Raw genomic sequence first — 14,323 nt, forward strand, 5'->3', positions numbered from 1 at the left:
TGCCCTTGAGGAGTTTAAGAACTCAATGGTAGAGACAGACTTGTGAACAAATGACTTTAGTACGGATTTAAATGCCGCAGTGAGGGATGGATAAGGAGCAGAGAAGAGGGGCATGTGGGCCTGCTTGGGGTGGATTCTGGAAGGTCACCTTGAAGAGACTTGGAAGAAGAGGGTGGTGGTGGCTGGGAACATTCTGGAGCACTGCTAACACCTTTTACATCTCTCGTTGATGGCCCACCCCGGCTGCTAGGTCGGAGGGAAGAGGGCGCTATTTCCACTTGACCAGTGAGGAAGCTGGTCCCTAGGGGGATGAGGTGGCTTGTCCGAGGGCCCATGGCCCATGAAGTGGCAGAACTGGGGCTCAGAGTCTTCTGGTTCTGGGCCCAGTGTTATTTTCTGTGACTGCGCATGGCTCTCATGCCTTCCCCCGGAGATGCTGGCCAGAGAGCTCCATCCTCTGGGCCCTGTACCTCCTGACCGGGATTTGTGAGGCTGCCATGGCCCCAGGGCCTGTGCCCTGGTTTGGTAAATGGGTCAGGCCACTTAGTTGGGGACAGTCCCTGAGCGAGGCCACACCCTGGCAGGGCTGGAGGAAGGCAGGAATGGGGAAGACTGAGGAGGAGGGGGAGGTGGCCTGAGCACACCCTTTATTCAGCTGCATTTGCTGCCAAAGCTGGGAAGCTCCCTCTGCCCTGGATGTGCCTCTCCCTGGGCTGGAGGAGGCCAGGCAAGGGCCTCGCCAGGGCCCGAGCACCATCTCCCCCTGTAACTTCCCTCCTGCGCCAGGACGTAAGACCCTGGCACCGTTGGTGTTCAGCATTCACTTGTGATCAGACTCCAGTCTCTCGAATTGCTTGCCGAGAATTGGGGAGGTGGGAGTGTTTCTCTTGACCTTCTCTGGGGAAATGTGTGTGCCTGGAAGGGGGGCGTGTCCGCCGTATAAGACGCTGGCTCTCGGGTGGGGCAGGGGTCATTCCGATGGGCACTGTAGTAGAGCCCCCCAGCAGAAGAGTATTGCGAAGTGGGGAGCTGTGGGTGGTCTGAGGCACCCCTTTCTCTAGCTTGGAGGTATCTGGCTGATGAGTGGGCTGTCCGGGGCTTTGGGAGATTCCAGACCAGCAAGCAGTGGCAAAGTGTTAGAGCCCAAAAGAGTGAGTCTCCCAGTGGCCCTGAAGTTCCCATTAAAGTGTTTTTTCCTCTTTTTTAAAGAAAAAAATATTCCCAAACTGGAAAACAAAGGAAATCCACTTCCCCCAAATCACACGAAACTCACATTAGGGGCCTGGCGGGAATCCATGGAAACCAGGAAACCCGCTGTTAACTCTGTGCGCCGCTGAAGGGTGGGGTGGGAGCTGGGCTGATCCAAGGTCCGGACCACTGTCACTGGCCCCCCCTGATGGTTTTCCCTAGGGAGCTGCTCTTGGTGGCGTTGCCCCAGAGCGGCGATGGGGCAGAGCTGATGCTGGAAATTCTTGCCTTCGAAGCACCAGCTCCTCCTCCCACTCATGGCCTAGACTTGGGAGGCAAGAGGGGAGGGCTTCATGTCCTCCAGGGAGGCCTGGGGGACCTGAGGGCTGGGCCAAGTTGGAGAACCTGCTGGGTGGCTGCCCACACCATGCCATGCCGTGGAGTCAGGGCCGAGTCCACTTACGCACTCCGGGCACACACAGGCGCTGAGGATGCTGTCATACCCCAGCCAAGGGGGAAGGGAAGGACCAGAATTCCAGCCACCACCCTCCCTGGTGCCAGCCCCTTATGCAGGGTGGGTGTGAGCGTGGACAAAGAGCCCCTCTGGGTTCCTACACCCCGCTCTCACGTTCGCGAGGCTGGACCTCCACGCCTGGGAGTTTGTGTGCTAAGGTCTGTAGTGTGTTTGTGTTTGCACACCCACGGGCTAATTTTTCTGAAAAGGCCAAAAATATTTACAGGTTTGAAGTTGAAACGCAAACAGGAAAAGCCCTTTAAAAAGTGAGTGTATTCAAAACAGGAATCACCATGGAAACACCACAATATTTGCTTAAATTGACACAAAGGTTGCCGGTAGCAGGGCACCAACTTTCTCTGGCCACGGTCTTTTGGCCCGACGATACCTATAACAAACGAATCTCAAAGGCCCCCTGTCAGGGTGCATGTGCGTGCACCCCTTTTCTTGTTTTGTGGGGTGAAATGGCAGAGTGCCAGAGGAGAGGGAGAAAGGGAAAGAGAAGACGCCAAAGTCACCATCTGGGGTAGCTGCAGAGACACCTGTGGAATCCATTTTTAGAGACTCCCATAAGGCCACCGGGGGGTCATGGGAGCAGCTGGGAACTGGCCAAGGGAAAGTCTGGAGGGAGCGGGAGGTTGGGGAGCCCAGGGGTTGGTTCAGTTGTGTGGGTCTGATCTGGTTTGATCTACCGTCAGGCTGACCTTTCACCCCGGTGTGGAGCCTTGGGTGTGATTACTCTGTTATTATTGGGGGTGGCACCTGATCGGTCTATTATTGTTTCTACCTGTTTGATTCTTTTGTTAGGTGTGACAACTGCATAGCAGTTGGCTAATAGTTGTGCAAAGGGTACATCGGTCATCGAGTCAGGCATGACGCGCACCACAGCAATGCCGTCTGCTGATTGGCAAGCAGCTTCGAGAATCTCTTACCTTGCTGGCTGGTTACTGTGCAAGATGTCAGAACCATACCTTCTGTGAATCTCAACTGTAGCCTAATGATCCGTTTTCCTTTCTCGTTTTGGTAGGCATCACTGGCTGAAGGCAAAGACCCCCTCCATCCCACCTACCCTCCCAGCTGCCACGGCCAGTAGCCCCTCCTGTCGAAGGGGTCCTGCAGCTCCAGTGGTGTGTTCTGGAATGGACTTCGGACCTCGGCCTCTTGAGATGCAAAGGTAGCTAGCTCAAGATTCCCAGTACGTCGCTGGGAAATGTGGGTGGGGAGCTGTATTTAGGGGTTCCTGCTTAGGGAAGAGACTGCCCAGGCCTTTCTCAGTGGCTTCTGACCTGGTCGTAGCTCAGGCACCCCAGGCGTAAGTGGGAAAATGTAAGATTAGCAGAAGAACCCTGGCCCAGGAGCAGGGCACCTACGTACTGACTCCGGCTTTGCCGTCGACGCGCTGCTTTCTCCCCTCTGGATCTTGGTTCCCCGTCTGTAAAATAAAGAGATCGGAATAAATGACCTTTAGGAATCCTGCCAGCATTACAGGTAGTAAGTAGCATGCGGGTGTTCCAGGTGAGGCCTGTGCCCTAGCAGACACCGCTCCTGGAACTAAGCATCAGATTATTTCCCAACGTCATCTCTGTGAACAGTAGGTCCAGCCCGTCTGCACATCCAGAGGCTGCTGCTCCGCTCAGAGCTCACATGTGACTTGTCGGGCCTCTCTCAGGTGGGCCTCTAGCCCAGGCAGGACCCACCTGAGAGGAGAAGCTGTAGGTGTCTTTTGATCCAGGTTCAGAAGTCCCCCTTTACCTAAGGCAGGTAGGTCGTGTATGTCAGCGATGGGTAATCCAAGGGGCTGGTACTGTCAGGTATTTACCTGCAGGCATCAAACATGGTTTTAGGGGTTGAGAGTCGGCACACGGCAGGTGACTTATCACATATTGGTTATTACCCAGCCAGTGTTTTCTTAAGATCTCAAGGGAACCAGCCTGGAGGGATTGAGTGTTGGTAAAGCTGAGGGTAGGGGCCCACAGAATGGCTAGGAGGCCAGGGGTAGCCTCTCCAGTGTGTGCCCGATGGGAGTCAGCAGCCCGGGGTCACCCTCCTGTGCTCTCTGTCCCCATGGGCGCCATGAGCAGGCGTGTCCTGCCCCTCCCTGCATGGCCGGGCTCTGCAGCTCTGGACTTTGAACCTGCAGAGAGAAAGCACTTGAACAGATGAGTGCCTTGGTGCCTACTGAGGTTTGAGTGGTCCCCAGAACTGTTGACCAGCTTCATCTCAGGCCATGCCACCACAGGAACTAGCAGAAGCTGTAGATACAGCCCAGGGATTTGCAAATCAGATGTAAATGTGCCCTTCGGTTGCTGTGGTGGAGCCACCACGTGGCTGCGACTCTCCTTCCTGGTGTCCAGAATGCGATCACCCTCCTAGAATCGGTCTGTCCACACTTAAGCTGGGCCGCGTTGTCCCTGGCGGTGGTGAGCGGGGCCAGCTGTTGGCTGCACGGCCGTCTTGCTGGGTTTCGGCACCAGCACCTGCTCTAGGCCTTCCCAGGTGCTCTGGCCCGGCTCCGCCTGCTTCCTCGATGAGCACGGGTCCTGGGACAGTGGGCCCTCACGCCTCCGAGCCTCTGGATGGGCTCCCCAGCCCCGCTGTGCCCTGCACGTGAGCAGGGTGCCACAGAGCCTGTGGAGCCCCCCTCGAGGGGGGATGTTTGCCTGTTCTGTTCTCAGTCGCAGGCTTTTTGTTTTCCTCATTCCCTTGACAAAACATGCCCATTAGTTTTTCCCTTTCTGAAGTTTCCACTCGGTGCTGACTCCCAGGGGCCCTGCCAGCTGTGATTTACACCCAGCCTAGGGTTTGGCCTCCACGGGTCCTGACGGACTCCCGCATCCTGCCATTGGCCAGCTTGGGCCTCATAATGAAGCTTGGGACCTCTGAGAGCTCCGAGGGGGACTGTGGTGGCCGAGCCCCTCCAAGTACTGGGTCTGGCCACAGGCTGGTGTCTTCTGTGGCAGGAGAGACCCATGGTCTCAGACGTGTCCTGCCTCACGGCACCACAGTGTGAGCGAGGGGGTGAGTTTGTGTCTGAGCCTTGTTCACAGGCCTGATCCTGTGAACTCAGATTTGCCCCATTTCTGTCTACGCCGCAGAAGAGCTGGTCGTAATTATTTTTCAGTCGTGGAGGGTCTGGGGTCTGCTAATCACTCCAGGCAGAGTGGACAAGACTGGCCTGGCTCTCAAGGAGTCCTGGTTGGGCGAACCCGCAAAAGAACAAGGAAACCATTAGTGCAGAATGGACATAGGATGAGATGGCCAGAGGTGACTGCGTCATCAGAGGAGGCCTGTTTGAGGAGGTGACAATTAGCTGAGGTCAAAGGCTAGGCAGTAGACAGCCATCTGAAGGGCAGGCAGAAGAATATTCCACAAAGAACAACCAGTATAGAAGTCCCAAGATGGGATGAGTTCAGTACATTTGGTGAGCAGAAAGAAGGTCCCAGTGGTTGGGAGGTGGACAGGGCAGGAGGGGCCGGGGTGCATAGGGCTTAGACGTGCCAGGGGGAATTGGAGCTTTTACTTTGGGTGACCAGAAGCTGCTGGAGGATTTTAAGTCGGGAGGTAAAGTGATCTGATTTTTGTTTTTAAAAATGGCTGGTACTGCCATGGGGAGAATGGGCTGGAGAGGGGCAAGCGGGGCAAACAGGAGGCCAGAGGAGAAGCTGCTGCAGCCGCTGGAGTGAGGGGCTGAGGACAGGAGGTGGACATGGACAGAAGGGGCAGAGTCCACGTGTGTTCAGAGGGACAGTCGATGGATTTGCTGATGGATTGACAGCGTGAAGCAGAGACCCCACCCCAGGGCGACTCCAGCATTCCAGGGCCCCCGACACGTGGCTCTTTGTCTTCTCTCTCTTCCGCCCCCACCCCAGCAGTGCTGAGAACCAGTGGCTTCCAGCGGCTGACATCGTGGACTGGGGGAGAAGCACCATCCTGGCTGCTGAGAAGGCTCGTTTGAGTGGGTTGGGCACCTCGTGGTCAGGACCACAAAGAGGGGAGACCAGAAGCCTCGCTTGTCTCTGGCCCTGTTTTCAGCAGGGGTTTCCAAGCTTAGGGCCTTTGGCCCTAAGACTCTACAGCGAAGAGTCTTGTGCCTTTGCTCCACGGGTCCTGTGAGGGGTCTGGGACTGGGCCTAGGAGCTCATACGGTTCCTCTCACTGTGGCTTTCAATGCGATCTGTGTTCTCAAGGGCTGAGCTTCTGTGCTCCCTCCCCGTGTGCCCAGGCACAGAACCGAGCAGCGGCTTTGTCTAAGACCTCACTCCCATGGGGCCAGCTTAAGACCCAGCTCACGGGCAGGGATCCTAGCAGTCTTTCCACATGAAAAGTCTTTGCACAATTCACGGTGCGAATTGCCGTAGGCACCCCATCAGACTTGACCTGGGCCACTGTCCCTTGTTCCAGGGCCTCTGACGTGAGGTTCTACTCTCCCGGGTCCTGGTATCGTGTGCTTGGGCCAAGATGGGGCAGGCAATCCCAGCAGTGATGCTGGAACAGTTAGCGACCCCCTGACCCATCTGGGTGGGCGCTGGACAGCCCAAACAGCAAGCCAGAGGCCCGGAGCAAGCATGAAGCTGTCGCCGTCGGCTGTGGGGGCCCCAGTGCGTACTTGCCCATGCTGGCAACATATTCCCAGCCATATGGGCCAGCTCAGTCCTCCAGGAAAGCTCTGGAGGCCTGACCCCAGGGGGAGTGACAGGAGGGAGCAAGCTGTTGACGTCTTGCGGGGGGTAACAGGGATGTCCCAAGCGTGCAGCTGGTGCCTGTGCCTGGCTCTAGGGGGGGTGTCAGCCAGTCTTCCTGGGTGTGTCTGCTGGCACCAAAACCCTAGTTTGAGCCCTGGGGGAGGCGTGTGGGGTAGGCAGGCGTGCGTCTGTGAGAGCATGGGAGGCTCTTCTGCTTACTGCCTCCACGGCCTGCACTAGCTCCGTGGCCTTCGCTCATAACTGGACTGGACAGTTCTAACTCTGTCCTCCAGGGCTTTGATGTGATGTGGGGTTGGCTGCTCTAGAGCACACAGCAAGGGTGGGGGTGTGGAGGGGGCGGGAAGGAGAGAAAGGTACTGGCCGAGGGGAGTGGGGGCCCAAGTCCTCTGCCACCCCTGGGTAACACTGTGCTGGGGAAGATGAGTGGGCTCCGAGGTCTCAGCCGCTTGGGGCTGGGGGGAGATGTGATGGGAAGATGATTTGGGAAGAGTTATTGATACGCCTGGGCCTCCTTCCTCAGTCCTCCCTGGTGCCTTCCGCCCTCTTAGCAGAGTCAGGGAGCCCCTGAGTTCCACCAGGCGCAGACCCGAGGGGAGAAGAGTCAGGGGGTAGCTACCCAGGGGCCTCTTCTCATTGGGTGACTGGGTTGCCCCAAAGCGGGCAGTGGCCGTGGCTTTGGGAGAGTTGATGTCTCGTGGATGAGGGGAGAGGCACGTCCGCCCTGCTTCCATCTCCACGACCTTGGGGCCTCTGTAGGGAGAACTTGCTGGTGTTGGAGAAGCGACGTCAGGTGTCACACACGAGGAGCCCGCGGTTGGGAGTGCATCGACGTCTGTTGCGCATCTTCAGGCAACTCCTGTTCTGTCTTCTCCCAGCTTTGCTGAATCCCCCCTGGTGTCAACCTGGTCTCAGTGTGTGTCCTTCAGCCCAAGGGACGCCGCACGGAGGCACGAAGCCGCCAGTGGGGGGACCCTTGCAGCCCCACTGAGACCCTCGCATGGCTGCCCGCCTGGGCCCCCCACATCGTTCTCTGCGTGTTCTCCTGTAAATCAGCCCCGGGCGGGTTCCTCACATAGCACCCAAGTTTTCTCTCCAGTTCGGTATCATGGCCCCTCTGGAGCAGGGGACTTTTCTGCCCCTGGGCCTTCTAATAGTAGCCTGGGCTTGGGACCCCTGTGGCCAGGGCGGGTGAGAGGAGGTGTAATTAATCACTCGTTTCTTCTCCAGAAATGCTAATCAGGAAAAGCAATTAAAAGCAACTTTTTTCCCTTAGTAATCTGTGTTAAGAGCTGGTAATGAAGTTTAGGGCCGTTGTGACACAATATTTCAGCTTCATCGACTCAAGTCAAAACAATCCAAGCCCAGGAGTTTGCTGGCAGCTGAGCTGGGCCGGGGAAGCAGCTGGGGGTCCCAGTGTGCCTTCTGCTCGCTGTCGTCCTGCCTCATGCGGCTTCGGGGAGGAGAAAGCAGCAGTCCCGGCAGTCCTAGCTGGTAGGGGACAGTCTGGCATGGAGATGGGTGCCCCAGGACATCCCTCAGGAGACCTAGGGCCTGGAGATGCCACCTTAGGGGAAGAGCTGGGACTGGGGTGTGAGTAGCACCTGGTGTTGGGGGGTGGGCAGAACTGGGAAGCTTGGTCAAGGAGGAGGAGGCGGCAGGTGCCTTGGGTGCGCCCGCTCCCCCAGGGCAGGTCGGGGGCCAGACACGTGGGGCTCAGAGCCAGAATATGTGGCGTTCCGAATCCTGACCTCTGACCTCTGGCCGTTCATTTTTCATCTTCGTTTGTTCATCAAGCATTCTTGGGAGTGGCCGAGAGCTGGGACGGTAGCAGTGAACAGACAAGGCGAGAATCCCTGTCCTTGTGCAGTCTGCATTTGCATGGAGGGAGGCCAGTGAAAAATGAGATGACGACGTCACGTGCGTGTTAGCCGGTGACGTGTCCAGGAAAAAAACTAAAGCAGGTTTGGGAGTGTGTACGGCAGGGGGAGGTGGGCGGATGATTTGTAATTTCAGGTGTGGCGTCTGGGGAAGGTGTCACTGAGATGGTGACATTTGGGTAAGGACAGAAGGAGGTGAGGGGGCAAGCCGCCCTGGGTGGTAGCTGGGGGAAGAGCGCTCTCGTCAGGGGGAGCTTCCGGAGGCAGGACCCCCGCAAGGGTGGGAGAGGAGCGGGTGGAGGAAATGCCATGTGAGGTCGGGGGGCCCGGGTGAGAGGCCCCCCGGATCCTGCGGGCCTCGCGGCTATTGTTGAAACCCAGGCTGTTACCGCGAGTGAAATAAGGAGCTTTTTGAAGAGTTCTGAGTGACATGATCTGATTAGGCCCAAGCTCTTTATTAAAAAGCAAGACCCAACTGTCGCTGCCTCCTCCTCTCCGGGGACCCACCCATTTGTGCCTGAGCCTAGGTCCGTCTGCACCCACCTCCCCGCCTCCGACGTGCTCTCTCAACCAGGCGAGAGGAGCACGGAGGGGTCCGCTGGAAATCGCCCTGCCCCGGCCTCTGCCTGCTCCCCAGGCCCACCTTGGCGAGCAGCTCAAGAAACCGGGGCTTGTCGCTTTAAGCAGCCCCCCGCCCGGCTTCCCTGGCCTGCTTTATCTGAAGTCCAAGCGCATGTTGTTCCAGGACCGATCCGCTTTAGCTAATTAATAATCTGACAGGAGCCACCCAGGGGATTAGCCGCTGAGCTGAGCTCCACCAAGCCCCAGCAAATGAGCCCTGTACTCCTTGGGGACATGGAGGTGACTTTGGAGGGTGCAGGGAGAGGGGACCCCCACAGGTGAGCCGTGGCATTGGACAGTGCAGAAGTGACCAGTGAGGGAAGAAGGCAGGCAGGGGGACAGTTAGGACCAGAGCTGCTTGAAAGACTGCTGTTCCAAGATGGGCAGTGACTCGCACTTCCTCACTGCCCCTCAGAGTCCTGCTCACCCACCAAAAACCCTCCCCACCTGCCAGGTGCTACCTGCTGAGGAGCAGGCAGGGGTGCCAGCTTTAGCAAATAAAAATATAAGACACTCAAGAAAATTTGAATTTCAGATAAATCACAAAAAATTTTGGGAAGTACGTTCCATGAAATATCTGCACATACTTACATTAAAGAAGTATTTGTAGTTTATCTGAATTCAAACGTCACCGATTGTCTTGCGTTTTCTGACAGCCCCAAGAAAAGAGGGCCAGGGGCTGCAGGCTGCCTCCCAAAAACAGCCTGGAGGCCCCTCTGGAAGAAGCAGCACCCTTAAGGAGCTGTTGAGGGACTTGGCAAGCAGGGCAGGACTGGGGCACAGTGACCTCCACTGGCGTGGTGCAGAGAGAGGGGGTCGGAGCAGAGGTCAGTCTCCGACCTATATTTGGGCCCAGGTGGCCTTTGGATGAGTAGAGTCCGAGTTCCCTCCGAGGGGTCTGTGGCCCCGGGTGAAGTGCAAGGCCCAGGGTCACCTCCACCAGGCGAGGCTGGTGTCTAGGAATAGTCTAATAGTCCCTCTCCTGAGGGAAGGGCCTAAGGTGCCTGGGATAATTTGGGTTAGGTGGTCATCCACTTAGGGCCTCTTCTCCAGCCCAGGACAGCCCTCTGTGTAGGAGGGGCCGGCAGGGGGAGGCAGATCAGCACAAGGTCAGAGATAACAGCCTGCTGGGCAGGGCCGCCTTCATGTTTTAAGACCTCTGGGCACTGAACAGAAACACCTGTCTGCTGACCTCTCCGAGCCCATCCCCCAGGCCTCTGAGCAGCCCCCTGCCAGCTTCTCAGAGGGTGTTCCATCCGGTGGGAGAGGGCTGCCTGAAATGTCATTCCAGGGATTAGGAGGATGGTCTTTATTGGAAAACTTTATGGGGTCCTTACTACTCCCTCTCATGACCCCCCTCGGGGAGCTCAGGGCAGCAGAGGGGCCTGCTGCCAGCTGGTGCTCGTCCAGGCTCCTGCAGCCAAGGGGCCTGATGCCAGGCGGGCACTGCCCCCGAGGTGGGAGCTCTCGCTCCCGCTCCATGCTCTAGGAGTTAAAGCATCCTGTGCTTTAACTGGGAGGCCTCCTCTCCCCCAGCCCCAGGCTGCCTTCCTCCCAGCCTTTCCCTGCACAGCCAGCTGGGGCGTCTTGTGGTGGAGCAGAAGGGGGCTGGGGGTGCCAAGCTGGTGGGAACCTCTTCCGCTTCCCCAGCTCTCAGCCTCTTCCCCGGCGTGCCCGGCGGTTTGGCCCTGTTTCGCGAGCCGTCTGCTGCCCGTGCTGCCTCTGACCGACATCGTTAGCGTGGGTATTTATATTTCATTAACGACATTAAGCCCAAATGGCATTAAAAGCAAAGCTGGTGATAAATAGCTTATTAATAAACAGGGAGTGCCCCACGCTGCCTGGCCTCTCCCAGCCCCGGCGTTAACCCTTGCTGCCCTAGATAAATATGCTTTGCCCCAAAGACTCCCCTCCCACCCCCAGACGGGCCCGGAAAGCTAGTCACGTGTCCTCAATCTCCTGGCTACTCTGAGGTCAGTGCCTTTTGCGGGCCAGCTCTGGGTCACTCAGTCTCACAAAACTTGGCCAGACCCCTCGTAGCTTCTAATAAAATCTTCATGACGCCCCTCTACTTTTGATTCTGGATATAAAGAATTTAGGAAATGCGGCTTTTTTTTTTTTTTTTAAAGGCTGTACGCACTCAGATCTTCCCCATGACTTTGTAGTTTTGGAAAGGAGGCTCATAGCATGTCTGGAAGCAAAAACAGTGGTGCTCATGAAAATGGTAATAACGACAGTAGCAGTAATGACCCCCGCTAAGGTTTACTGAGCGCGAGGAGCGGGCCTTCTGCCAGCCAGCCGCATGCAGCAGCTCTGGAACGCCCCCAGCGACCATCCAGCTCGGGCTCATTTGTAAGTAGAAATGATGCCCAGAAAAGTGAAGCGGGTTCATCACACAGGTGCCGGCACCAGGGCGTGGGGCTGCCTTTCTCGAAACAGGACCTGTCGTGGAGGGGGCCGTCCCTGGCTCCCGGGCTTCGGACCTCCCAGCATTTCTCATCTGTGGCTCCAGCCTTACTTGACCCAAGCTCCTTGCTCTTGGGACTCCGCTGCTCTGTTACATGATGGCCCTGCCCAAGTAAGTGTGCCTGTGCAGCTGGCCACCTAGAAGGCACAGCCGTGCACCCCACCTAGGACCCCGAGGTGCCAACAGAGAGTTGGGGGAGTCATCTCCTCTCATGGGGGAGTCCATGGTGCTGCAGAGGCCCCAGTGAGCTTCTGCTTCTAGTTAGAACGGCTTCTGTGTGGCGCCCTCCTGGGGTAGGGATACCAACCAGGCTTCGGTTGTTTGGGGTCGCAAGTCAGTGTTTCTTGGATGTAAGGCCGTCTGTTAACACTTTCAAGAAATGGGGACAGACTCAGCCCTGGGCCCCCTGACCCCAGCCCCCTAGCGGAATTATCTGAAGGCAAGAAAAGAAAGTGGAGCCTTGTCTAAACCTTGGTCCTACTTGGAACTCTCCTTCCCGCAAACGCAGGTCAGGGAGCTTGCTGTCCTCCCTGTCCGTTTGGGGCTGTCTGGGCCCAGGCCTGGCTGAGAGGGAGAAAGGGCTCTCTTGGGGTTTTGCAATATAGAAGAGGAAGATGGAGGGGGAGCGTAAGGTGAAGATTCCATGCGGTTCCAAGGGGGTACAGGGCGCGTTGCTGGGGCCATTCGGTTGCGTCTGGTGAGCACTTGGGGAAGACGGAGAGCTAGTTAATTAGCAGGACTCCTGCTGCCTCTGCCAGGGGCCTGGATGACTTCTCCCAGCCCACTCCCAAGCTAGGAAGGAAGTTGGGAGGCTGTAGTGCTCCTGATCCAAGAGGAATTCTGCTTCTCACCCTGATGGACAGAAGCCTGACCCCAAGGACCAAAGCAGGCAGGAGAGGAGCTAGCAGGGAGGCTCCACCTGGCTGCTGTGCTGATGCTGGACTGCCCCTAGGTGACAGTCACACCAGCTTCCTCTCCGGGGAAAATCTTCCAGCTTGCTTGCAGGAAGGCATGATGCGGGGCTGGGAGCAGAGCCACGCTTGTCAGCTACATTACACTTTGCGTGCACCAGGCACGGGCGTTAAACCAGTGACCAGAGAACCCAGTACAGGTGTGACCGGGGGCAGGGGCCCGCCAGGCCTGTCCCTGCCTAGAACCAGTGGTCAGACAGGAGAACTTGTTGAGAGAAAGATCAGGTGGGGAGAGACAGAGTCTAGCCCCAGGCCAACCTGAGTTGCAGTCAGGCCAGCTGTAGATGGGTGGCTGTCACTTCACGTGCTTAACCTCAGCGTCTTCTTTGTGAAATGAGCACAATCGGACCTTCTTTGCAGGGATGTGGTCTCTAAAGTGCCTGCGACAGGGCCTGGGGCCCGTAGGTGCTGAGTGAGGAGCCGCTGTTGTCCTTACAGCTGTTAGGTCCACACCTACCTTATCTGTGGTGGCTTCATGTCCTGTTTGCAAAGTGAGAGAGGAAACGGGTAAAGAACATGGCGTGTATGGCGGCGCTTAGCCTGCCGCAGAGCCTTAGAAGGGGAGCCCGGTGCACCCCATTCTCAGCGAGTGCTCATTCTAGAAGGGGAACCAGGGGTGGGTGTGACAACTCTGGTTCCTGGTGACTGCAGTGACCTGTGAGGGAGGAGAACTGGGCTCTTCAGCGTGGCCGACCCAGCCACAGTGAGGCAGGGTCCTTCTTTCCCTCCCTTGCATGTGCCCGCCTGTGTCGGGGGCTGACTTTGGTGGTCAGCCCACCTCGCATTCCCCCAGGCTGCAAAGGCGGGGACCTGGGTGGCCGCTTCTGCCTGCTCACTTAACGCGGGCTGGGGTGTGATCTATTCTTGGGCTCTCCCCCTGACGGCTGCCTGTCTTCTGCCCTTGGGACCTGGCCCTTGTATAGCACCGGCGGAGGCCATTGCTTCTGCCATGGTCTGTTGCACGGCCTTGGCACTTAGCAAGAGCCCCCTGCGTGGGCTTTGGCTCGCCCGCAGGATGGTGTCTGTTTATATGAGAGGTGAGCATATGGGCATATCCTCCCTCTGCACACCCCCACCTCCCCAAGGACAGAGTCCCCTTTTCTTCCCAGACTCACCCTTAGTCAAAGTCAAGGTCTCCTGTATTCTCCAAGGGCCAGAGGCCAGGCAGGGACTGGGCAGGGGCTGAAGCTGTCCAGAGTAAAAGGTCTCAGTGTGCTTTCCCTGCCTGGGTGGAATGGCACAGCTGACTGGGTGACTTCATCATATGCCATTGTCACCCCGAGGATTTCTACATGTCCACTCCCGGTTAGAAGAGACCGTATGGGGAAAAGCCTTAGGGACATCCGCTTTGCTTAAATGACCTCAAAGCCACCCAACTCCACAGAGGCACAGGTGAAGATAGCTCCTGAGCATGGGAGAAGTGTCGTGTGGGTAGATTGGTCAGTGACCAAGGAGCCGGGCCATTTTGCTTGATGGGCAGATCTGTCCCTGGGTGAAAGGCCACTCCAGACCCAAAGCTCTCTCCTCTCCTCGCTCCCTCGCCTCCGGGGCTGGTAGAGATAGCTCACCAACACCAGGCCAGCCTTTGTAAGCTGGGGCATAGGAAGGCCCGGGAGAAGGGCCCAGGACCAAGGCTGGCCCTCGGCGGGGATGTGACGTGCCATCTTGGCTCCATGGGCAGTGTCAGCCCGTCAGGGGCCGCCGTCATCCGAAGCCTCTGGACTTAGGAAGGGGGAGGGGACCGTGCGCGTCTTTCCTGCTCTGGGAGCATTCCCTTACTTTCATTTTCTTTTTGCCACTATTTTTTCTTGGGGTCTAATTAAAGACTTGGAGCCGTTTACAGGCTGTGGTTGGCTTTTTATTTGGGTCCTTGGCAATTATCTCCTGCCCTAAAATAAGTTTCGATGGAATAGGGTAGATTTTTCTTTTGGGCCAAGTTCTCAGCTTTAATTTTGCTGCGCGCGCGTGCGTGTGTGCGTGTG

General features: G+C 57.2%; 1 protein-coding gene across 1 annotated transcript in view; it reads left to right on the forward strand.

The window, feature by feature from the left end:
- The window catches only part of CASZ1 (castor zinc finger 1), a 148,374-nt gene that overhangs the window by 29,133 nt on the left and 104,918 nt on the right, over positions 1-14,323 (forward strand). Inside the window, exon 2 of the mRNA XM_039842250.1 lies at positions 2,730-2,876. The gene's annotated coding sequence lies outside the window, so the exon portion shown is untranslated. The remainder of the gene's footprint in view (positions 1-2,729; positions 2,877-14,323) is intronic.

This window comes from Pteropus medius, unplaced genomic scaffold (genome assembly GCF_902729225.1).
Source record: "Pteropus medius unplaced genomic scaffold, Ma_sr-lr_union100, whole genome shotgun sequence".
NCBI lineage: Eukaryota > Metazoa > Chordata > Mammalia > Chiroptera > Pteropodidae > Pteropus > Pteropus medius.